At 42.2% G+C, this 25,922-nt stretch overlaps 1 pseudogene; it reads left to right on the forward strand.

Annotated features, from left to right (window-relative positions):
- The first annotated feature begins 6,113 nt into the window (after positions 1–6,113).
- LOC147462277 (uncharacterized) lies at positions 6,114–24,907 on the forward strand (annotated as a pseudogene).
- The last annotated feature ends 1,015 nt before the right edge of the window (positions 24,908–25,922 follow it).

A 25,922-nucleotide genomic window follows, 5' to 3' on the forward strand; every position in this document is an offset into this window, starting at 1 on the left:
GCATCAAGAAGCCCTGGAAGCCGTCCTGCGAACAAGAAGTTTTTCAGCGACACTTGCTTCATTAGAGCCACATCAATGGCCAAAGCATTGAACATGCACGAGGGAGTGCAAGGATAAGAAAGGGGGGAGTGTTTGGCGGACGAAGCAACAAGCGGCCGTTTCCAGAGAAGGATCATATTTTTCTAGGAACCATTGTAAATTTCTTTTTTAAGGAAGCATCTCTAAACCGAGAATTTGTCAAAGGATGTATGATTATTCTTATGGGAGCAATTGTATATTAGAGAGCCAGTTAGAAGTTTAGGAGCTTATGGCCGGACAAGCCATTTGTAAAGACCTAATCTATAAAGGTCATTTTTTGTAAGTTTGAACACAATCTTTTTGATGGAAAACTGAGAAGACAGCGTACGTTTGAGAGCTCCTTCTTGTTCAAACTTGTAATCTTCGCCATTGCGGCTACGGTAATCCAAAATCAGATTTGTTTATTGCATTGTGTTCCTCTCATCTTGCTCTTCCATTCAAGTGTAATCATTCAAGATTCGGTGTAGGTTTTCAACTATGAGTTTGAGGCCTTAAATCGCTGTTTTGAGTGTCTATATGTGTGTTTTATGTTGTTTTGACCCTAGGAGGGGCTTTAGGGACCCTAAAACGACCCATTAGGATCACCTGGTTGTGCTATTTTTTCTGACTTTGGGACGAACGATCGCGATCGTTGTACCTCTCCAGAATGCTGTGACAGTGATAGGATATGTTCCTGATAATCCCCTGTAGCTTACCTTCAAGTTTTGTGCGATTCCGATATGATTTGCATGGTAAACAGGTATGATGACTGTAGAGCTGTGTAGAAGGACATAGGCAGACTACTTGGCAGTAATGCGTTTGATTTACTTGTAGAGTTAGTAGTTGCATCTCTTCGAGTTCACTTCATTAGGATTGACACCCTAGTGAGTTTCCATGCCTCATCCGAGTCGCTTCCCCTGTATTGATAAATATGTTGATGCTTGAGAGCTATGCTATGGACATCCGTCGCGCGACGAACCGCAAACGAAGATCTGCAGAATGTTGATTCAGAGGGGGTGCAGACTCCTTCATTGACAAGGTTTTGGGAAGCACAACTAAAAAACTGGAAAATTGGTCTTGAATGTGATGATAATGAATCAGAGGGGGTGCAGACTCCTTCTTTGAAAAGTTTCTGTGACCTAGAGCTACCGATCTAGCAGACTGATCTTGAATTTGATGATGGTGATTTAGGGAGGGAGCAAACTTCTTCTCTATCGAGAATTTGTTAGACACGACTTACACTATGGCAGAATGATCATGAACTTGATGATGGTGATTCAGAGGGGGTGCATAATGAAGTGCAATCTCTTGTTGATGAATATGATTGGTTTCGTTGTGCCGATGATACAAACCGGGCCGTAGATGAAATTTTGAATGTGCATGCTGAACTTTGTGCTACAGAAGTGCAAAGATATCTGGATGAGGGTGAAAGACTTGAAAAGCAATTTACTGCAGATGTGTTTAGTATGCATGTCATATGTGAAAATCCTCGTTTATTGCAGCAACCTGAGATGTACAGGATTGAGAAACCTTCTGAAGAGGTGGACCTAGACCTTATGTTCTTACTGGACGAAGCTTTGCAAGGGTTCTCAAATACAAACGCTAAGGATACCAATCAATCCAGAATCATGCATGAGCCAGTTTGTTCAGATTCAATTGATGATGAACTTATGCAGTTGTTAGATGATGCACTACTTGATTTTGAGTCTCTACGAGATAGAGAATTGTTTTCACATGCATCTTTTGAGCCTAATGAAGAGGGTTTTACTAGAGACTTGATGTATTCAGATATGCATGATTGGGACTCCAATACTAGTGAGAGTGAAGGTGCATTGCCAATGCTTGTACCTATGATTGATGATCAACAATTGGATGAGCCAGTTGCACAGGGGATATGGCAGTATCTGATGCTACCTGATGCTATATGGAATTTGATGTTACCCTATGATGTCGAGGATTTTGAGCTAGCTTTTGACCCGGGAGATAACAGATATATGCATGGTCCTGGGCAATTGACTTATATGCCATATGATCCAGGTGGTTTGTATGAATATTTGTGGGCTAATTTATGTTTATGCTGTAATGATTGGAAATTCTTGTATATTCCCTATGATCCTGGAGGATGGTACAAAATCTTTAAAGGAATGCTCACAAAGGGACAAATGACTAGGTTCCCATTTGATCCCGGGGGCTACTAAAGTGTGAAGTTGTTGATTTGAAGAATACCAGTTATCTGTTGAAGCAGGTTGCATGGTACAAGGTTTTGTTTCCTAGATCTATGCTAAGTTAGAAGAGTTTTTTGTTATGCAGTCAATAAGCTTACATGGCTGGATTTCAGTTGATTTCTTTGGAAAATTGGTGTAGTATCTTCACATCTTTTGAGTTGGTTCTACTACTAGAACTTGAAATAAAGGACTTGACGGCCATTCCGTGTGCAGACAAAGTAAGGCATACTTGAGCTTGAGAGGGTTCCTTAAAGAGAGCTTAATGGTCAATCTGTGTGCATCATTAACTAGAGCACTTGAGCCTGGCGGGGTTCACTAAACAAGTTATCCATAATTAAATGCTTTAAAGATATGGCAGATACAGCTTAGAGATTTTTGATGGAGAGCTACCTAATGATTAAGCTAAAACATTGATGATAGGGTATAAGCCTTCTTTCATTTTTCATATGTTTACCAATTACGTGAGTCTGATGATAGGAAAGAGCCTAAGGTACTTGTAGTAGATGCAGATTGAAGTGTTGTTGGCACAGACCGGAGGCTAGGTAGGTTCAGAGGGGGTGGATGTCGTGCAGCTCCGCTCCCATGCTAAGAAATATGCCAAGAAGATGCATATAAAGCTTATTTAAAGCCTACTTAACTAATGGTCAGTGTTGAGAACTTGTTAAACAAGTCAATTTTTCTGATTAATGTATGCCAGATGCGGCTTAAAAGGGCCAAAACATGCCTTAATGATGCCAACAATGATTATGCTTGAAGTGAGCATAGATGGGAGTTTATGATCTAGAACTGTAGTGCTTAAAGTGCTCTACCGACCTGTCTTTACGGCTCATCGATTGGAGCTACAATGAAGAAGTTATAGCAGTTTCAAGTTCAAGTCGATTGCAGATCCGTACCGGATTACGCAACTGAAAGTGAGGTGAAAGAGATGAAATGAATGCAAAGGCCTGAAGTGCTCACTTTGTGGAGCGCGTCGGTCTTTTCAGATCAGCGATCGGAGTCCCGATCGCCAAGATATCAGCCGTTAAAGATTCATCGGGGGTCGGCTCAGTACCAGTCCGGTCCGCTCGATCAGAGTGTCCTTTGGAAATTTTGACCTGCAGCCAGGGTTTTGGAATGCGCGAACAGTAATATTTTGAGGAGTCTCATGTTCGGGATGCCATTTCATGTATTGCTTGGGTGGCAATAGTCGTGATTGGCAATGCCCGGCCAGTTGGACTAAAATTCACGATGAAATTGTCAGTCAAGGCTAGCTTTGGCTGGTATGTCACTCTGAACAATGATTTGGCTGATGCGTATACCAACTATGGTGCCTTTACGAAAGCATGATGTGTATGCCAAATATAATGCCTTGTTTTTGCGGATCAAAGCTTTGATCAATGCCACATGCCAAATAAAGTGAAGCTATCCATGCCAAATGGGGTACCCGTTAAGGGCTGCCCACTACCCATAAAACTATATTGGCCACCCATTTTCTTAAACTCAAAGGCCAAGGGCCCATAACTAATAGCAAGTGGCCGTCTGCCTGCAATCTGAGGGCCGCCCAATCAAAGGGCATGGCCAATGGTTGCCCGCCCAAAGGAAATCAAGCCCATGACCTAAAAGGAATGGCCTCCCAAATTCAATAGGGGCTTAACTGTGAAGCCAAGCAAGGAAAAGAAAAAGGAAGCCTGAGGAAGCGAGGAGCAGAGCGCAGGGGGAAGAGGAAGACTTGCACCGGCCACAGAGGGCATCAAGCGATGTCGAGAAAGAAGGGAAAAAGCGAGAACTTGCCAGCGCGCATCATTTGGTACTGATCCCGGAGGATTTGGTGTTTCTCGTCGCCGTCAATTGCCATGTCATTGGGCCGACTCCCGTGCCACGTCAATGACGCCCGGCGCTACTGCTAAGGGAGGGTACACGCTATTAAAGCGGGACGCTTTTGCAAGGGATGTAGGTCATTACAAGCGAGAGAAGGAGGGGAATCTTGGACGGGAGCAATAAGGTAGAGAAGGATCGAGAGGGCTTAGCAAGGAGGACACTCTCTCTCTCTCTCTCTCTCTCTCTCTCTCTCTCTCTCTCTCTCTCGATTTAAGCAAGGAGGACACTTTCTCTCTCTCGGCGTAAGCAAGAACGAAGCCTCTCTCTCTCCATCATATACTCGAGAAGTGAAGTTCTTACTCTCTCGCGCTCTCATGCTCGGCAAGGTAAAGGAGGCAAAGCTTCTCTCTTTCTCTCTCTCGGCTTAAGCAAGAAGGAAGCATGTCTCTCTCCATCATATACTCGAGAAGCAAAGTTCTTACTTTCTCTCGCTCTCTTCCTCTCTCTCGGTCCTTGAGAAGAAAAGGGAGATGGAGAAGGGCATCGAGCAAGGAGGATAGCAAGGAGAAGGGCAAGAAAAATAGGGAAGGATATTGAAGCTTTTCCGAAGAAACTAGGGCGGGACACTTAAGGTAAGCAAAAGCAAGTTTGAGAAGGAGAACTCTATCAAAGCAGAAGAAGCACAGAACAAGTCTGGTTGAGGCAACCAAGCAAGGGATAAAGTTTCGGCTAGCAATTGAGAAGCAGGAAGAAGTTAAAACCTGTGAGTGGCAATTGAGTGCAAAGCATAAGGAGCAGGAAGCTATGGAATAATTGGCAAAATTGAAGCTTGCTAAATCTAAGGGAACTTGAAGCAGATGAAGCGACAAAAAATAAATTACCATCACGGTCATCGACTAGAGATTAATTAAATAATTTTTAAGTCCGGTGTCGTTAACGGCCCGGTTAATTTTGTAAAGCAGGAGCTTAAACTCCTAGCTAGAAGATGACTCAAGTGACGGCGCTATTAACATCCCTCCTTGGCTAAGGACTAAGTTGTAATGAAAGTAATATTCAACTAATTGATGATTGCGGTAATTGACAGAGCTGTCAGTGTCTATTGTTCTTGTTCTCTCTCTTTGACACCTCCCACAGCCAGAGGCCCGGCGCTTGCCTGGCTCACGTAGCGAATACTTATCCCCTGACACCGCGTTCCCCTAAGTGATACGCTCATTTTGAGTTATCACACTAACCATCGTACGACACGCTTAAAAAAATCTAGTAAAAAAACAAGAAAAAAACAAGAAAAAATGCTCAAAAACCTAGTCACGTCCCCTAGAGAACCTTTTAACACCTTTACGGTACCAAAAGCACATGCACCTACGCTCTAGTCGGGTACTAGAGCACGAACATACAGATAGTGCCTCTGTTCATACAGGCACCCATTACCCTTCTACGCTAGGCTCTAGGCCCTCAGCGGGGACTCAAGGGAATACCACTGAAGAACCCCAACTAGCCGCTAGTGACTCTTCCTCCGACTCAACATAATGCAAGATTATCCTACACAAAGCTCTGAGAGAGAAGGACATGTACCCCTGAGGCTCCACAACCCAATGCTAGCATGTTTAGCCGCCTTATGGATACATTGGGTAGAGCTACTCACTTCCAACCCAATTCCAATGAAGCATATGAAGGGGTGGGGGAAGTAGATTCTCCATTCACCTCGCATGTGGACCCCACACCCCCTAAGAGTGTCCATGTGGATATCGTGCCTACCTCTTACAATTTAGGCCCTGTCGAGCTACCTCCTTTGGAAGTGCTCTCTATAGTAGCAACTATGACAGGTAAAACCATTGAGAGCAACATTGCTTCTACCTCACAAGAGACCCCTAGCACTCCAAATCTAGAAGGGATATTCCTTAACGAACATTGGATGTATGACCTTCGCACTGAGGTATTGACGGATTTATACTCTGGCCACTCCTACCATGTAGGCTGGATAGAGATTTTACAATCCACATCAAGTGCCAATAGTATTGATTAGATCAATAAAAAATGATTTGTAATGTCATCCATGGCATTATCCAATCGGAGAGGCAAAATCAAGGGGTAAATGTACCTTCAATTGGCCTCATGAGATTTTTGGATACGAGCAAGGCCCAATAGCCTACTTTATCACAAATGGGGACTCCTTTAATGAGTCCCATGAACCCCTCATATGTCGTTTCACGTTGAGTCTCCATGCAATCCGAGCCTACGAGCAAAAATTTTAGTTTCCCTAACTTGGCTCCAAAATCTATCAAAGAGACCATAGTTCCTACTCCAGGGATTGGCCTAAAGAGAATGCACCTATGACATCTAGGATGAGTACAGTTCCCCTACCCAATGGCGTAGTACCTACCCCGGGGCCTAGACCGTATGTGCCTATGGCAACTTATGCACACATGGCCCCTACACCTCCAGTGGTACCAATAGCCTATGATCCCCGAGCACCACTCTCGAGCCCTTATCTAAGTGGACCTATGCCTAGTTATGTTTCATATCCTCCATCATCCACATATATGCCAAGGCCAGTACCCACCCCAATCCCACATATGATTCCAAGAGCGCCTCCACCGGCCATGCCTCCACACATAGGTGACTTAGTAATATTTGCTCAAACGATAGGTCGATCTATCGCGGAAAACATGCGTCATGCGCCCGATAGAGAGCCTAGAAGTAAGGCTGTACAAATTGCAAAGCTCACGCAAAAGTTCAATGGCAACGAGGATGTTCAAAAGCACATTGAAGTATTTGAACAAGTATGCGATTCCTTAGGGGAGCAGAATGAACTACATAGTGTAATGCCTTAAGCTTGACCCTGAACGGGAAGGCTGGGGATTGGGGTAGGACCCTAAGGGTGGAAGAAAAAACCATTTACCCTACCCTTCAAATATTGTTACTAAAGGAGTACATACAAGAAGGTGTGCTTTGTGGTGTAGAATCTCAGCTACAAAAGGCTGAACGAAAGGAAGGTGAGCTAGTGCTTTATCAGTCATTTAAAGCACTTCAACTCTCGTTGCCCTGTAAATGAGTGCTTCAACAATAATGAGTTGCTCAATAGATTCATCCAAGGATTGCAACATGTAAATATCTATAATGGCTTAGTCATTAGAGGTATTACTATTTGGGAGGTAGTCACTGCCAATGCAATCCAATTGGAAGACAATCTAATGATTGCAGGTGAAAGAGTGTCCTCTGAGCCAAAGTCTAGTAGCTCACAAGTGTTAGGACATGAACCAATGACGATAAAGCCAATTGTGAAAGAGATGAAGATATCTGATATGAATTTGGTAGACCTCACCAAGGCTCTTCAGGAAAGTCTTAGAGATACTTGTGCTCCACAAAACAGTCTCATGTATCCAAGAAGGGAGCAACAATGGTGCTCGGTTTTCTTGGGACCACATAGCACTAGTGAGTGCCCTACATTTAGAGTAACATTCAATGGAATTTGCAATGCATGTAGTAGGTACGGTCACCAAGCTAAGGATTTCTTGATGTTCAGATGTGTGATGAGGAATAGGCCACCTTTGGCTTGGGCGGATTCACCTCGAGCTCCTGCATTGATGCCTGCCCCACTTGTTGAGCAACTATCGCAACACATGGTCCCTAGACCTCAAAATGTTGTTCAAGCTACACCACTACCACCTCCAATGCTAGGACCATAGCCCCCCCATCCAAGAGTCACCCTTGTGAACCAAGTGGGTTGCGAGCCATGTAGTGCTTATGTGGAGGGCAGTGAGGAGGAAATAGACATTAGTATTGCCTATGGACTTGATACATTGAAAGAGTGTCCTATATACTACATGGAAGATTGTTGGGGGCAAGTCAAGCCCGTTTATCAAGAAACTGCTCTAACAACAAGACGTCAAAACCTCAACCTCATGGCTAGGAGGCCACCTCTTCAATGCTACGAGTGTGGTGGACCACATCAGATAGCTGAATGCCCTATTAGGCTACAAAAGAATGCTACACAAATGCAAACCAATCAAGGGAACATGTCTACAATTCCACTACTCACATGTAATCGTTGTGGCATAGACCATTTGATTGCCCAATGCCCCCATAACCCAAATGCACCCAAGATCACACCCCTAAATTTGGTCAAAATTGCTAGTGGAACATCAACAATACCACCCATTGCACCTGCTAATGTGATTACATGATCCATGCTTCAAAGGCCAAACCATATCCTCAAAGAGAGAGATACTGCATCGGTTGCCCAAGCAAAGAAAAAGAAGACGCGAAGAAAGAAATCACAAAATACCGGGAGTTCAAAACCAAGTTCTAAGACAAACATAGGGAAATGTGATTACCCCATGTATATAAACAATCTCGAGGATGATTTAGACTCAATTGAGACAATGGAGACCAGAGCCGATACCGCAAAGGGAAAGACCAACAAAGAATCCTGGAAAAAACAACAAGTATTTTCAAATCCAATCCAAGACTCGCAAGGTAAACCACAAGGGCCAAATGTGAAAAATCATAAAAAGAAGATTGGAACGTACCCAAACCCAATAGAGGAAATTAAGCAAGCTCAACACTTAAGAGGTTTGGTGGAAGAGACTCTGTTAGCAGCTGGACACACCCAACGGAGTATGATTGCTCGGTAGGATAGTATTATTTTTAATTATTCTTTAATTGAGAAAAACCTTCATTTCACCTTTGTAAATAGTGGGGCTTGCAAAAGCTAGAAGCTTCCAGATTGTATCCCATTTTTGATATTTAGATTGAGTGGATGGTTAAATTGGAACATTAGGGTTTGAGATTGTAAGGTACTTATACCACTTTTGACCTTAATGAAAAAAACCCTTTTTGTCATTTTTAAAAAAGTTATGTCTGTGTGAGTAAGCGTACTCTGTGTACGAGAGAGAGAGTGAGAGTTTTATCTTGACGCTACGCGTGCACCGATAGTCGGAATCGAGTGCGGATAAGTGCAATGTGTTGCCCCTAAAGAGAGCTACGCGCCAACACCTACATTGCAGGTGTACGATCTGGCTACATCTGGTGATTTGATGAGAATACGTTGTCTGTTTTCGCATTTCAACATATCCACACATTCGCATTGAGTAGAGATACACATTAGACACTTTAGTTTTTGAAAACGACGACCTGCAAATTTTGACCAGACATCATACGTGATTTTGCACCAGGTATTTAGGGTTGGGGTTTTGGTTCATGGACCTTAGGGAGAGCTACCTATTGGTGTTAATAGGGTTTCCTTTAAGTTCTGTGGCATTTCGAGAACGTTTGATGGGTATTGGCTCTTGAAAGCGTTGTAGGAAATCTCCTCTTATGCACTCCTGAAGGCTATAGCTTAGACATTGGGTAGAGACCTCTGTATGAAGTAGTCGAGAGTCGATCGAGTGTAGTATGACACCCTATGCTTGCTTCCACGCGCCTGCGGGTCAAGCTTCATCCTTAGCTGACAAATCTTGTTAGGTGAGTTCTCCCTGTGCTGACGTACGTCGCGGCATATCCGCCAACATTGGCGCCGCTGCCGGGGACGAAAATCCTAGGTAGGTGAGCGAGACTAGTCCTTGAGGATAGGGATTCTCTGTCTTGCTAGAGTCTTGTTTTACATTTAGATAGGATCAGAGGGTAGAGGACTCTCTAGGTCTAAGGAGGAGTCTAGGGAGCAAGTGTCTCGCCTAGATCCTTCGACTTGGGTAGACTTAGATAGTTTTAGGTATTAGTTGAGATGTAGTGTAGAGAGTAGGAGTTAAAGTGGTAGAGGAGGTGAAAGGATAGCTTGAGAGTCCGGAGAGGCCAGGAAGCAACCAAGACACCAATATCTCCATCTCACATAATGAGTAGGAGTAGGGTAAGTAGGACATCATGATTTATGATCTAGAGCACTTCATGCATGCTATATTTGTTGTTAGGCTCATCACAAGGTTGTAAAAGACGGAAAAGAGTGTTTAAAAGCTGAAGTGAAGTTCAAAAGTTTCTGTGAGTGTTTCTGAGAGAGCTGCAGAGCATAAGGAGTACTTCTGTTAGAAAACAATTAAATTTTAAGCCAGGAGACATCCTACGTGTAGTATGTCTACAGGGTGTTCTGGTGGAAATTTTGAAAATTTGAGTTGACTAGTGTGTTTAGAAGGTAGTTTTTATCCTATTTTCACTTGGAAAGTGGAAGTTTGACCATATCTTGACAGGATAAGGCCAGATAGAAAGAAAATTTCCATACATCCTACCCAAATTGTGCCAAGGCATTATTTTAAGACCAAAACCATAGGATGGCTGCATGAGCATGATCTGCATGATTTACTGAGAGCCTGAGAAATGTTTCATCTCAATTGGGTGAGAAAATTGGGTTTTAAACAGACTTTAGCATTCTTGACTGAAAAAGGCTAGTATAGCTAAAATTGGGGTCTTTTGAGATCCAAACCAAAATATAAGCATAGCACTGGGTTGCTGACATCAAGGGGAAGTTGTGGCTCAAGTTTGGGGTCAAACAGACTATATAGACATCCTACGCGTAGGATGTGTGCTGTGTGATTTAGAACTCCAAACCCAGCTTTGAGCATACCAAAGTGACAAGCACTTTAAGAGGAGTCTGTGCTTTTCATTTGAAGCCATTTTGATTAGTTAAGTCATGCTACGCGTAGGATGTCTACTGCATGATATTGAGCCAAAAACTGATTGTAGGCACAGCAGGGTGTTGTATAGCCTGAGGCAAGCCTCCTAGTCAATTTTGGTCCAAATTGGAGTTGATTTGATTGGTCAGACCAACATTAGGCTGCTGAAAGAGATTTTTGATCAATTGACCAGCTTATAGGTGTCCAAATCAAAAAGTAAAAACAGTTGTGGACTCAGCACATCAAGGGGAATCTATAGTGCAAACTCCAGGCAAAACAGAGCAGGAAGACATACTACGAGTAGGATGTCTACAGGGGTCTAGTGAAGAGAAAAGCTGACTGGGGATATAGAGTAATGTTCCAATTGACTTAAGAGTTCCAGAACTTCTTTCAGAAGTAAAATTGGACCTTGTTTGATCTTTTGACAGAGCAAAGACGGAATTAATACTTTCCATGTAAATTGACCAAAATCCGAGGGAAGTACATTTCCAGATTAGGAGACCTAATCAAGAACATCCAAAGTGTATAAAATACAATAGTGGTTGAGGTTAACCCTCCAGCTATACCAATCATTACTACGACCACCTCTAGCGGGGTTAAATGCTTTGATTCGATTATCGAAATTAAACGCTTGTGTACAAGAAGTTGTGCGGAAACTGATCCTTTTCAGGTGAGTGGTCGGATTTGTGATAAATTGCATTTCTAAGTTTGATGAATTTAAGAGCAGGAAGACACATTCCTAGAGATCAAACGAGGATAGGTGATCAGGGTAGCTAAGTGTCTACCGAGGAGAGTGTAACTCAGGCAAGGCTAGATCCACTAGCACCGATTATTGAGGAGGGTAGTGATACTGACACTTCATTAGATAAGTCCTTCCTCATGATGGGTAGTCAATAGCCAGGAGGTTTCTCCAATGAAGGACCAATGCTAGGAGGAAGCACCTCCCAAAATTTGGACGATTCCAAGTTCACTATAATCTTCTTAGAAGGAACAAACTCGAGGGGAGCCCTAGTTTATTTTGACTATCAAGGACGCAAGTGTATTTTTATTGAAGAAAGACCTGCATAGAGACTAGAGATAATTCGAGTCTATGATGATGGAGATAGATTCCAAGACGAAAAGGGGAACCACTATCTTATAGTTCGTAACCCTGAGGATTACAATAGATATGGAGATAACGTGGCAAAAGGAAAAATGGTTTCAGAAACTCAAGAACCGCCTCCAAAAATTGATCGACCTGGAGCTCTTTTTATGTATGATAAGAAAACAACTAGGGTCTCTACCTATAATGAGAATGTGGGAATCTACAAGCATGAGAGCGAGGGAGTAGTCTCTTACTTTTGATGTAAAGAACTCTACCCAAATGAATTAAGCAAAGACAAGGTTCTTTACTTCTTCTCTTATGAAATTTCTATGGGGAAGGATATCTTTTTTATTGATAGGTACGGGCAAGAATACAAATGTATTCTCCCAGAGGAGGTAGAAAAGGCAACAATTCCAGAAACATCAACATATGCCCCCGATGTTCAACTACCAGAACCAACAAGCAACCCAACCATCATTGCAGCATGGCTTCGACAAAGTGCAACATTAGAACAAGACCAAAATCGAGATGGTTATCCAGCCGCATGAGGGCTAAGGGACTTACAAGAACCACCACTCTATTCACGGTATCAAGGCTAGAGTAAGCCAAAAACTCAAGGGTCAACAGAGCCTGGGAGACGACCCATAGAACGAGTTCAAAGAGATGAACCATCTCTTGCAAAAACCGTCAGAAATTACGGCTTAGGGGCACCTCTGGGAGAGGAACCCGCCCACTACCGAAGGCCAGAGGAGGTATATCGAGTAGGACGAGGAGAACCAATGATGAATTTGTAGACCATCGTAGAATTAGACCTTCTCAGGTGCAAAAATGGGTAATTAGAGAAATACACGGGAAACAGAGATCCTAGAGATGATGTAGCAGCCTTTGTGCGTGTAATTAGAGCTGAAGAGGTGTTAGACTTACCTACCCAATTTGCAGTGTTTGGACTGACCCTAGAGAAGTATGCTGCTACTTGGTTTGACTCTGTGGTGCGTAGAGACTTTGAGCCTATGGAGAAGGTGTTTGACGAGTTTATTGAGGAATTCTCACAAAGGGGGATAGCTCATAATACAGTCTCACAAATCCATAAATTCAAACAAAAACAAGGGGACTCTGTGCGAAAGGCAGCCCTATGACTAAAAAGATATGTTAAGTTCTGCCCTGTGGAAGAACTGCCAACTAAATCCAGACTTATGCTTATATTTATTCAAGGACTAAGGAATGTAGATCTCTAGAAGGACTTACATATGAAGAGGAGCACAACGCTAAATGAGCTAACTAAGGAGGCTCTTTACCTTGTAGACAATTGTGCGGTCTACAAGGAGGGTGAATTCAAGGATCTTGATGACAATTCATCCTCACAACAAAGTGGAAGCAAGTCCGCTAAGGCAGCACCGAAAGGAGAAGTAGCTGTAAGCCAGGAGCAGCTTGTAGAGGAAGTGCTAAAAAAAATAGATATGTATGCCAAACCTCAGGCTAAACAACCCAAAGTGGTGCGCTATTGAACAAAAATGGACAAACATGTGATGGAGGAATGTTATTATAACAATATGTGAGAAAGCGATCTTATACTCCCCAGGCTCAGGTAGCATCTCCTCAACTTCCACCGATGCCTAGGTATCAAGCAGGAAACCTACTAGGACCTTTCTGTGTAGAAAGACCACAACCAGTGTTGGGGCAGCAACCACCCCTACCAGGATTATGACCAGTCGGCATAAGATACACACCAACAGTAAATGAACTAGAGGAGAAGGCTTTGGTGCCTATGCATGCATATTATGAAGATTCCAATGGATATGCTACAAATCCTGTCTATTATCCACCGGAAGAACCCCCAACGCCAGAACCTTGGAGCATGATGGGAAGTGCAGGACCACCAACAGCTGCACAAGCACCAGGAGAAGGAAGATATAGCTTGGATGAACAAACATTGTTGTTCATAGCCAATGGCGACATGGGTGGGCAAAGACATGCATACCAACAAAGAGGAGCTTAAGGAGCACCTCAACAGCCTAAGGGACCCTGCTACAAGTGGATGGAGACCATTGGCTAAGAGACTGTCCTCATGATGAAATCATTAGATTCAACTCATATTGCACGGAGTGTGGAATTGCTCATTTGATTCCTGATTGCCCTAAGAACCCTAGCAAAGGAGCAAAAACTACCTTGAACATACGGGAAGTAGTGCCTTCCAGTGGAGGGTCAGAAAATGAGACAGTAATACCTATTCAGGTAGTGACACGAGCCCAAGCTCAAAGAATGACAAATGAACCCATAACTAAAGAGCCAAAAACCGATGCCCCAAGTTCAGAAATGAAAAATCAGAGAAGCACTTGGAAAGCTAGAAAGGCTCGTATGAAAGCCAAGAGAGAACAAGAGCAAACGGCTCTATCCGAGGAGTTTAAACACACAAAGGATAGATTAGAGAGGTTAGAGTATCTATCTAGTCTAAGCTCACACACTGCGGCAACCATAGCACCCAAGGAAATAGCAGAACCCAAAAGTGAAGAATGACGAGGATCAGTGTTGGCAGAAAAGGTAAATGAGCAGTTAGATGCACTTTTAAAAGCATACAAAGCCAGACTCAAAAACAACAAACCCAAGACTCAAAGACTTATCCATATGCCAAAATAGAAAAACAGTGGTTGGAAATGTGTCGAAAGATGATTAAAACAGCCCAATCCTTGATAGGAAACCCGCTTGGTAAACCTGCAAGTTGGCATGAAGTACGATCTCCAATCCCTATCAAACCAACTTTAGAGAAACAAGTAGACACGAAGGAGAGAATCACGACTGCCTCTCAGTCTAGGAGAGAACCTATCATAGTGCCAAATACAACAGATGAGACAATTGATGGTTTTTAGCCTAACACAATGGTAGAAATGGGTAAGGATTGTAACGGTCTAGATGACCTGTGGAAGAAAATCTGTGATGCCAACGAAGCTAATAGGGGGAGCTACCAAATGAATAGCACGAGAAAAGAGAAAAATGGGATCTTACCTCCTATTGAAGAATTTGAGGCAAGATCACAATTGAACTTTGATATGCATTCACAAGGGGGAGACCAGGGATCAATTAGTTCGCGGCACAACCAACCAGACTCGCTAAAAACTCTACCCTCTTACCTGGGGGAGTATGAAGCCAAGTCTGAGGTGAGAGAAATCCCATATCAAAGACTTTCTTCCAACAGAGTGATGGATTCACAAGGATTGATTGAGTTGTTGTCCACTCCTGTGGCATGCACAATCACATTAGCCGAACTCCTGAGGTTACGACCAAACATGTGGACCACCGTAGGCAAATGTTTAAAAACATTTGGAGTAAAAGACCCTACCTCGAAGCTTCAAGAAGGGATCAGAGAATTGGAAAAGCCTCAACTCAATACTAGGCCAGTATCTTTAAACAAGGTTGGAGAATATTGCGAGGGAGAAGATGGAAATACCACACTACCAATAGAATTCCAAGGAGTAGTTTCCAAAGCTATTCTTGACAGTGGAGCAGGAGTCGCTATCGCCACCAAGGAAATCTGGAAAAAATGGGAAAAACTGGCTTTGGGAGCTATCAGAATGAAATTGCAACTGGCAGATGGGTTCATGGAAAAGCCTCTAGGACTTTTTAAAAAGTAATTATCACCTCGTGAGGAATCAAGTATGAGCATACATTTACAATAGTCGATTTTGACAAAAAGAATAATTACGAGATCATCTTGGGAAGACCATTCATGAGACAATTAAAGATGGTCCAGGATTGGGGTTACGACCACATATACCTCAGACATGGTGAGACTACAACCAAAATACACCTAAAAGACCATAGTTACAAAGATGTGAACTAGACACCAGTGGAAGAGTTTGATTCAGCTACATTGGAAGGGTCCGAACTCCCAACATGGTTACGGAAAAAAAAGAGCTATGGATGTGCGGAGCTACACATTGTGGGAGCTTAAAAAGAGAGGAATGCATCTTAGAAAGAGCTATTGAGGACAAGGATTACATTCCGAAACCTTTTCCGGAAGATTCCTTAGAACCTCTAGAATGGGAACACATACTAGCAACATTGGATGTCTATACCATTAGAGATAGCCCAACGACAAAATTTTGCGATAAGGATGGCTATGATGTGCTACCCTATTACATGGTAAGCCTTATACCAACAGGAGATGAGATTGTAGACCCCCCAGAACAGGAAGAGTTTTATGACTCCTCTGAGCATCTGGAGGTAAATAATGATGCAGATAACGAGTGTTCAGATAGCTCAAGCGAGCGTGGGGAGACAACAGCGACTATCAAATTTTATGATTTTGTCAATCAACACCCTAGACGCCAGGAACGCCATAGAAAAAAAAAGAGCAAAAAACAAAATTAGAGAGAACGTGATGCCCGGGATAAAAGATAAAACTCACTATCTAATGCTTGTCAAAGCAAAGGATTGTGTAAAAGACCAAATATCAGGAAGACTCTCAAAAGTTCAAAGGAAAGGAACGCATGAGGAAATAAAACAAGTACGAAAGATTAAAACAGAAACAAAATCAAAAAAATCTCAACAATCAAAATAGGAAAAAAACAAAAGACCCAGGGTGGACCAAAATGGAGCGTAAATAGAAATACCAAGAACTAAAACGGTCGTTACGAGAGGTATGGACTACTGAGGGAGAAAGTGATGGTAAGGAGGAGTCAGGAAAAAGGAAACATGAATGTACCATCACATTATCGAAAATTCACCATCCAGGACAGAAAAATCATAATGACACCACCAGTCAGGAAAGAATAAAGCAAGAATCTTACGATGGGCCAAAAAATGCAAAACGGATAGACCTCGCTGCGCCAGGCAAAAAGCCTCAACCGGTCTATATCGCAACTGATTTAGAGCCTGAAGAAGAAGAACTGCTAACACAACTTCTCAAGAAGTATAAAGATGTGTTTGCATGGTCCTACAAAGACCTCACTAAGGAGTTGATCCATCGATATGCCAACATACAATTCCATTGAAATCAGATGCCAAACCTAGCAAACAGCGTCCTTACACATTTGCTAAACAAATCAAAGAGGAGATTGACAAGTTGATGGATGCTGAATTCATCTATAAAATCAAACATACAGATTGGGTGTCACCCATTGTGGTTGTCCCCAAAAAGAACAGAAAGATGTGTGTGTGTGTGTGTGTGAACTTCAAAAAGATAAACATAGCCACAATAAGGGATAATTATCCCTTGCCGATCATAGAACATGTACTTGAGATGGTGGCTGGAAAACGGGCTTATTCCTTTTTAGATGGGTTTCAGGGTACAACCAACTGGCAATTGCAATAGAGGATCAACACAAAACAGCGTTTGCCACAGAATGGGGAATATATGCGTATAGAGTTATGCATTTTGGCTTAACCAATGCCCCAGCTACCTTTCCAAGGCTAATGACTCATGCGTTCAAAGAATACATGAGAATATTCTTATAAATATATATGGATGATCTGTGTGTGCACTCTCTTCTACGAGAAGAACATATCAACCATTTACAAAAGGTATTTGAGAAATGCAGAACATATAGAATCTGTCTTAACCCGGAAAAGTGCATTTTTATGGTTAGGCAAGGCCGCATCTTAGGACATATTGTCTCAAGAAATGGCATAACCACTGACCTAGACAAAATCAGAGTCATAGTAGACTTACCCAGGCCTACTAATGCCAAACAAGTACAATCCTTCATGGGACACTGCGGATATTATCGAAGATTCATATATATGTATGCAGTCATTGCACAACCTTTGTATCGCTTATTAGTCAGTTTCGACTGGACTGAGGAGTGTGAAAATTCATTCCAAAAGCTTAAGGAGAACCTTGTATCAACACTTGTACTTAAAGCACTACATTGGGAAAAGATATTCCTTTGTTCACATTGATGCATCTGCATATGCAATTGGGAATATTCTGGCTCAACTTGGAGACGGAATAATGGATTTCCCAGTTTGTTATGCGAGCCGACAGCTAAATAGTGCAGAAAAGAACTACACGACCACCACTAAAAGAGAGGGTTTATGAATGATTTATGTTGTAAAGAAATTTCAGCATTATTTTCTCGCAAACAAATTTGTGTTCTTCACAGATCATCAAGTTCGTTTGTATCTAGTAAATAAACCATGCAATACTGGGAGAATTGTACGCTGGTTTATTATATTGCTAGAGGTTGATTTCACAGTGGTGGTCAAAAAGGATAAAACTCATCTACGGGCGGATCATCTTTTAAGGCTGCAAAATGGGGAAGCTCCTGAAGGAGTAGACGATGACATACCTGATGCTTATCTTTTCAATATTGAAATGATACCCAAATGGTCTCAGGAAATTGTTAGCATTCTTTACTTTGGAGGTAGATTTGATAACAAGGAAGACAGATCCAAACAACAAACAATTCAACAAACAAAATACTTCCAGTTGATTGCAGGACGACTATATCATCTAGGCTCGGACCAAATTCTACGATTATGTATAAATCTTGAGGAATTCGAGTGTTATCTTGAAGAAGCACATGTCCAGGATTGTGCATTTCATTGTTCAACAATGAAAACACACCAAAGATTGAAACAATTAGGGTTTTATTGGCCAACTATGTATGCTGACACACATGCTTATGTTAACAATTGTACTATATGTAGTGCCAAACGACCGGTGGATCACACGACATTGTTTCAGGTAAACATTGCACCTCCATGGAGTCAATATATCATTGATTTCTTAACAACAAGGACATTTCTGAAAACATAACAAAAGCGTGGAAAAGGGCTATAGACTTGGAGGCTCGCGAATTTGATTTAATTGGGAATCAACTCTACAAGCGAGGAAAGGATAATCAACTTAAAATCTGTGCAAGTGAAAGTGAATACCTGCAAATTATAGAACACACACATGAAGCCATAAGTGGAGGCCATTTTTCAGGCGATAAGGCAAAAATTGTCTTAACCGCAGGAATATGGTGGCCTACATTGCATATGGATGCTGAGGAGTTTGTAAAGTGTTGTGACGCATGTCAGCACACCAAGGTGCCGATAAAGAGAGATGAGATGCCACTATAGCCAATGATGGGAGCAAGGGCATTTGCAAAATGGGGCATTGATTTTGTGGGGCCTATTTCACCCCCTACATATCACACCCATACCCAATATATCATTGTGGCGACGGACTATCTCACAAAATGGGTGGAAGCCAAGGCAACACAAAAAGCAAACGCAAAAACCACTGCACAATTTTTGTATGAGAATTTCTTTGTACGATACAAATTACCAATAGAAATTGTCAGTGATTGAGGAACACATTTTCTTAATGAAGTCATTGAATATTTGCTAGAGGAATTCATGGTCATACATATAAAATCTGCTCCATATCATCCACAGGCAAATGGACAAGCTGAGGCCACAAATAAAATACTATGCACTATTCTGACTAAAATTGTATCAGAGTCAAGGACAGACTGGGATCAACAGTTACACTCAACACTATGGGCATATAGAGTAGCTTACAATCGGAATGACACCGTACAACATGGTGTTTGGTCTAAACGCTATATTACCCATAGAGTTTTTAGTTCCAACTCTACAAGTAGCGAAACGCTTGGAATGGACAGAGCATGAGCTCTCTTCAAGAATAGATGATCTTGAAAAGCTAGATGAACTTCAATTGAGAGCTGTAGCTTTGATCTATGCTAAAAAGAGAAGACAAAAAGAGTTTTTTAACAAGCATGTGTGCACGAAAGAGTTCAAAACAGGTCATTATGTACTTGTATATACCTTGAAGCAAGATGCCAAGAAACTTAAAAAGCGAGGGATGGGACCCTTTGTCAAACTTGGTACATTAGCGGGAGAAGAAATGCCAAATTGGATTAGTGACTATCGATTAAAAAAGTATCATTTACCACTAACACAGGACATGCTTCAACAAATCCATCAAGAAAAACAACGGGTGAAGGAGAAACAAAGGGTACGAGAAGAAGCGGAAGCAGAAGCAAAAGAACGAATTGCAAAAAGAAGGCTTCTACAACAACAACAATAATGTGGCTCACCGCTGCGAATAAATGCTATTCGATTGATGAATTTTGGTGAAGACACAGTGGAGCCAATAATTGCAGTCAAAGTGGATAGAAATCCAGTTGAATCGATGCCATTGCTTGATTCTGGAGCTCAAGAAAATCTGATCTCTTACAAATTATACAAACAGCTCAAGCCCAAAGATCAACTACATCCTACTCCACAAAGTGCTGGAAAGTAGTACATCACATTCGCTAAAAACATTGGGTTGGACTATATTGCATGTACAAATACATCAATATATTTACCTACACAAGTTTTACACCCCACCCCTTGTTGTTGGAACAACCTTGGCAAAAAGAGTATAATGTGCACATAGATTGGAATTCGAATGCAGTCAAAATTCAGGATGCACAAGAACAACAGATGGTAGCCTTTGCTCAGAAACCCCGGAAGAACTAGATGACAGAAACACAATCACGGGATAAAGAACCAAAAATAAGGGTGCCACTAATGTACAACACAATACCCATGGCAACCAACCAGGGAACTGCAAACCATGTTCACTACAAACATAAAACAACATAGAACACAGTGAAAAGATCAAGGTTAGCAACACGTGAAAAACAAGTATGGGTGCGTAAGGATAGAGGTGGCATGGCCTACAAACCACAATACAACAGAAGAAGTCAACAGGAGAACACAATTCAACCAAAAACCAAGGGAATAAGATCCCAAAGAGCATGCTCAGTAACAACTTAAATGCGACTCGCATTTTGATCCCGAAACCAAAGCAACAGGGACTCCCTTCAGTACAAGCAACATCGGCATGCAGAAATACACTACATATGAAACCGGCAAACCGATGAATGTGGGTGCCAATCAGCAGCACAACAATGACAACGACAGAAGTAGCAATAAACCTACCAAAACCTCCAAAACAAAGCTACAAATGGAAAGCAAAAGAGACAAAGACTATGGCCTATTCCGCCATGACAACACTCTCCAAGGAGACAACCATGGCCATATCGACAATAGTGGCAAACCAAGCGACTTTTGCAAGAAAGACGATCAAACAAAGAGCTTTAGAGTTACAACTTTTACTTGCAAAGAAAATCCGCCAACCAAATCAACAACAAATAGGAAACCTCGACGTTGAATGCCAATAAGCATTTTGCTTATTCCCTCCTCTTGCACAACATTGATTTTTCTATGCATTGACTGAGTATGCATCATATAGGGTCACATTACACGGCCGAGCATTACCTCAATTTTTAACCCATGCACGGCACATACACCGAGGCGATACCTTGTCATCCGAGAGGACTCCGGCTAGGAGGGGGGGAGGCATTCTCAAATGTGGACCCAATGGTAAAAAGCGCAAAAAAGGATATGATTTTCGACTATTTTAGAGAGTTTTCGTTTGATTGCAAAATTTTCTGGGCTAACCTAAGTACATATGCCCTTATACAGCACAAATCTACAAGTATATGGGGCCAAATGCCAAATCAGGCCCCTAGGTGTGTGTATATAGGTAAAAATAACCATTTTTCGGACAAAATATTGATAAAACATAGAAATCCGGCCATAAAAATTTCATGTGAGTGTATATAGTGTTTTGCGGTGATATTTTGAAGTTATTATGATTTTTGAGGATTTTCTGGGTTTAATTTGCTATTTTCTTTTTTATTTTACTAATTATTGGCGAAAAAACTTCAAAAATACAAAAAGCAGGTGAAATATGATCGTAATGAAAAACAAGAAATATGGGGATAATCAGTGACTATAGGAAAACCTATAGTACAATGGGGGTGCAATTATGTGAATCGAGCGGAAAGCGTGTTTTGGCAAGATTTTGACCGAAACGTGAAATTTCTCGGAAACTGGGCAAACGGAGCCCAAATCAAGAATTTTTCAAGCCTAAACCGTATCTCGCAAGTTGGGAGCACATGTCAATTTTCATGGAAAGTGGTTCGGGGACCCCCATTATAAAATTTTTTCACTTCACTTAAAGCTCATTTCTACTATTGCCTTCTTGAGAGAGAGCTCTTGCCACCTAGAGCGAACCAGACTTCTAGCGGCAAGACAGGCTCCAGATATGAGGGGTAGGCTCACCACCTTGAGCTTTTCGCGTATGTTTGATGTTTTGTCGCGAAAACTAGCGTAGGGTTCACACGGGAAACAGGCAGTAGAGACCTACAGCTAGAGGTGGCCACCTAACGGCTAACCCAAAATCAATAAGGCTTCATTGGTGGTTTACCCTAGCATAGGAGACCACTTTTGAATGCATAAAGGCGGCAGAAAACCATTGGGAAAAACCTTAACTGCTAGAGCCCTGCAAGAGGCCACCAAATGGTAAATTGGTGGAAAGACGCCCAAATGCTACCAAAACTCATGGGTAGGAGCATCTCGACATGCTCTACAAGTTTGTATAGCCCACATGGCCATAAGGCGACCCGAAGCGGCACTAAGCTTCAGAAATGGCATAAGACACAAAAAGCGTCGAACATCTCTCACGGCCAAACCGGATGTCCGTTTGCCACCAAACTTCACGAGAGGCTTTCCTAGACCATCAACAACCAAGTCCTATGGTGGTAGACCACCACAAGTCATTGAAGACATGTGAACGCAACCACGGGCGCTTCTAGAGCGACAAATTGCCAAACAGAGCTCTGGTGAAGCCAAAGCCAACAAAAACCATATGGCAAGGATCCCCAAGGAACCGTAAAGCTATGGAGACTAACATCAAGAAATTTCATCACCGAAAAGCACTCCAAGAGTCAAAAAACGGCTCAGAGGATCTGAAAGCCAAATAGGGAGTTTCTATCTATCTATTTGACTTTTTTGTTGAAATAGGGCTTAAAAGGGACTCAGGGGGGCTTAGGGTATGTACCAGTAGCACTTCTCATATAAGTTTCATCAAGAGACATCCTACACGTAGGATGTCTCGCTATGTCTGGGAACCAAACTCAATATCTCATCTCACACACAACTTCTGAATAGCTTATACATGCTAGCCATCAAGTTTCATCACATTTGGACAAGAGTTGACCTCATATGCATCAAAAAACGGAAAGTCAGAGCATAGAGGCAATAATGGGTCATAGACCTACCAAAACTAGTCCAAATCACATGAAACTTGCACAATATACTCATGAGCACATTGCCAAGCTAACTGTGGGGTCAGATGTGAAAATTGATGAAATAGACATTCTACGCGTAGGATGTCTAAATGACCTATTTGACCTCCAGCTGGTAGTTTTTAGTTCCAGATGTCTTTATAACACCTTCATAAGCTCATGTATCAAATTTCAAGCCATTCCCATCACATTTGGCCCCCAAAACCTCCAAGCTACACTTTTTGAGCCTAAAAACACTACACATGCTCTTAACAACACCAATGCTTATCCAAATCAAAATCTAAGAGCAGGGCCATGTTCCACATGCTAAGGGCACCCACAGAACCAACTCCAAGTCATTCTGATAAAATAGACATCCTACGCGTAGGATGTCTCCAGTGTCATATGGACCTTCTGTGCAAGAATTGACTTCATAGGAGCCATTAACATGGTATAAAAAGCTTGTATATCAAATTTCAACCCACTTGAATATCATTTTCCACCTGTTGAGGACATACTACCCAATTTGTGAGCCAAAAGCCTAAATCTGTCCAAAATTGCACTTTATGATGCCCAAACCCAATTCCAATGACATAGCCATGTTGCACAGGTTAAGGGCCACAGGCCTGCCAAGTTTCACAAAAAACAGAGAAGGTAGACATCCTACGCGTAGAATGTCTACATGATTATTTTTTCACCAGAAAGGTACTGTGAGCAAATGGAGAGTTTCCCAAGTTCCTTTTGAGTTCTTATTTCAATTTTCAAGTCATTTGGGTAGTTAGAACTCAGTTTATCAACTAATATGTAAAAAACACTAACTTTGGACTACTGAGTGCAACAGGATCCATGGAAGCCGCAAAATCACCTACAAAGAAGAAGAGGGTGACTATAAAGGACTACTTAGAAGAAGTGGAGACTTTTGTGATCCCAGAGGGAACCTTGAAGCCCACAAGCACATGGATTCAAGATGATCTGCTAGAGACCAATGATCTGAGAATCTACCAAGGAGTATTCAAAGATCCTGAGGGAAATGCAGTGGAGCTACCCATGATACCTCGAGAGCTCAATGAATTTATCAGGAGCAAGATGGGGGATTACTTGGAGAAATTGGATCTCCAAAACTACTTTGAAGCCTTGCCAACAGGGATTGATATTAAAAGAGTGCAAGGCAAGCCTGATACAATGATTGTCATCATAGAGAATGTGGTAGCAGCCGCACTTGACATCTCAATCAAAGGAGACAATGTGACAAGGAGGCGATATGACCTCAAGGTCTACTCGGAATTGAAGAATAACTACACATTTGAAGATATTGCAAACCCAAAGGTGGCTATCATGAGCCAACTATACAATCAATACTTCCACATGTGTACAAAGCGGCCACAGAAATACAGGATGCCACCTGGAGCCATTGCAACCACTTTCACCTGGGCAATTCAGAAGAGCAAACCAAAAGAGATAAATTATGCCGCTTACATCCACGACAATTTTGTGAAGATGGGGACCAAAAATCCCACCTATATTGTACCTGGTGAGCTGATAACAAAAGTTGTCTATGGAGCATTGCATGCCAAGGGAAGCTGGCCTCTACCTCCCTCACAAAATGATTGGCTAAAGCTAAAGGAAGACAAGGACGAAGAACCTCCCAAGGCACCCAAGGCACCCAAGGTAGCCACATGGTTGAAGCGCCGGTTAGAGACCGTGCTAGAAGAGTCGCCAGAGTTAAAGAAGAGAAAGAAAGAAAATCCAGAGGTGCCAATCGAAGAAACCAAGTCACAGAAAGCGGCACAGCTAGAAAGATTGATGGAGGGTTTCAAAGCCGAGAGAGCACTCAAAGGGGATCTGAGCAAGTTGTGGAAGCCATCCCTTGAAGCTATGTCTGGATCATCTCGAAGGGTTGACCGGTATCGGTTCAAAGATTATATCAAAAACTTTGAGATCCTAGATGCTACGGCGGAGAATATCCCGAATATCCCTTTTATGAAAGAAGAGGTGGACGAAGTGAGATGGTAGCTGCTAGAAGAGCAAGAAGGCCAAGAAACAGAGAGAAAAACCAAGGTGGATTGGGATTTCAAGAAGAATCAACCAACTCCACTGTCAAGCCGAGAATCCAGCCCACCACCATCACCACCTCCTCTTAGTCCTCCACAAACCCAACAAAAAGAGGACCTGAAAAACTTTAGAATATTTCTTGATTTACTAGCTGCTGGGTACTCTCGAGAAGAGGTAGCTACTGCAGCTTTTGAGTTGGCAAGCACAAGACCCAAGGAACATATGCAGAGCGTTTGGTTAGTGGAGTTGAAGGAGATAGTCATAGATACAGTGGATCTACAACCACCAACCAATGATTGGGATGTAGTAATGCAAACGCTAACTGGGCTCATAGCAAGATCAATGGCCACTGAGAGTGAGATTGATAATCTCAAAACAAATGAAGTTCATATCAAAGCTGAAGTGGAATCACTGCAAAAACAGGGCCAAGAGAACATAGGAAAATAAACCAAGCTGCAAGCCAATCTAGACGCGGAATAACAAAGATGCCAAGAGATGGAACGACAGAATCAGGAAGCAGAACACAAGCTTCAAAGAGAAGAGGAGGAATACAAGAAAATCTGTCACTACAACTTGATGATGAGTCCAAAGAGGTTGAAACCTTGAGGAATGCCAAGGAAAAGGCCGAGATAGAACATGAGGCAAGCCAAGATGAAGTGATAGAGCTAAAAAATTAGATGAAAGTGAAAGGTCAGACCATCCAAAGGCTAAGGGCATCTCCGGCCAGAGTCAGAGCTGCTAGCTCGACTGGCACAACTTCAGAGAATGATCTGTATGAAAAACAAATGAAGGAACTCCAAAAGGAGTTGACACTAGAGAAGAGGCAAAGACTGATGCTGGCCGAGGAATCTCTTGTAATGCAAAACTGCCTGGAAGAAGAGAACAAGGCCATGAAAACTGAGCTAGAAGTTGTGAAAAAGAAGATGAACGAGGAATTTAAGAGATGGAAAACAGAAAAGGAAGACATCTAGAGGAA

This window comes from Adiantum capillus-veneris, chromosome 2 (genome assembly GCF_014529385.1).
Source record: "Adiantum capillus-veneris isolate H3 chromosome 2, ASM1452938v2, whole genome shotgun sequence".
NCBI lineage: Eukaryota > Viridiplantae > Streptophyta > Polypodiopsida > Polypodiales > Pteridaceae > Adiantum > Adiantum capillus-veneris.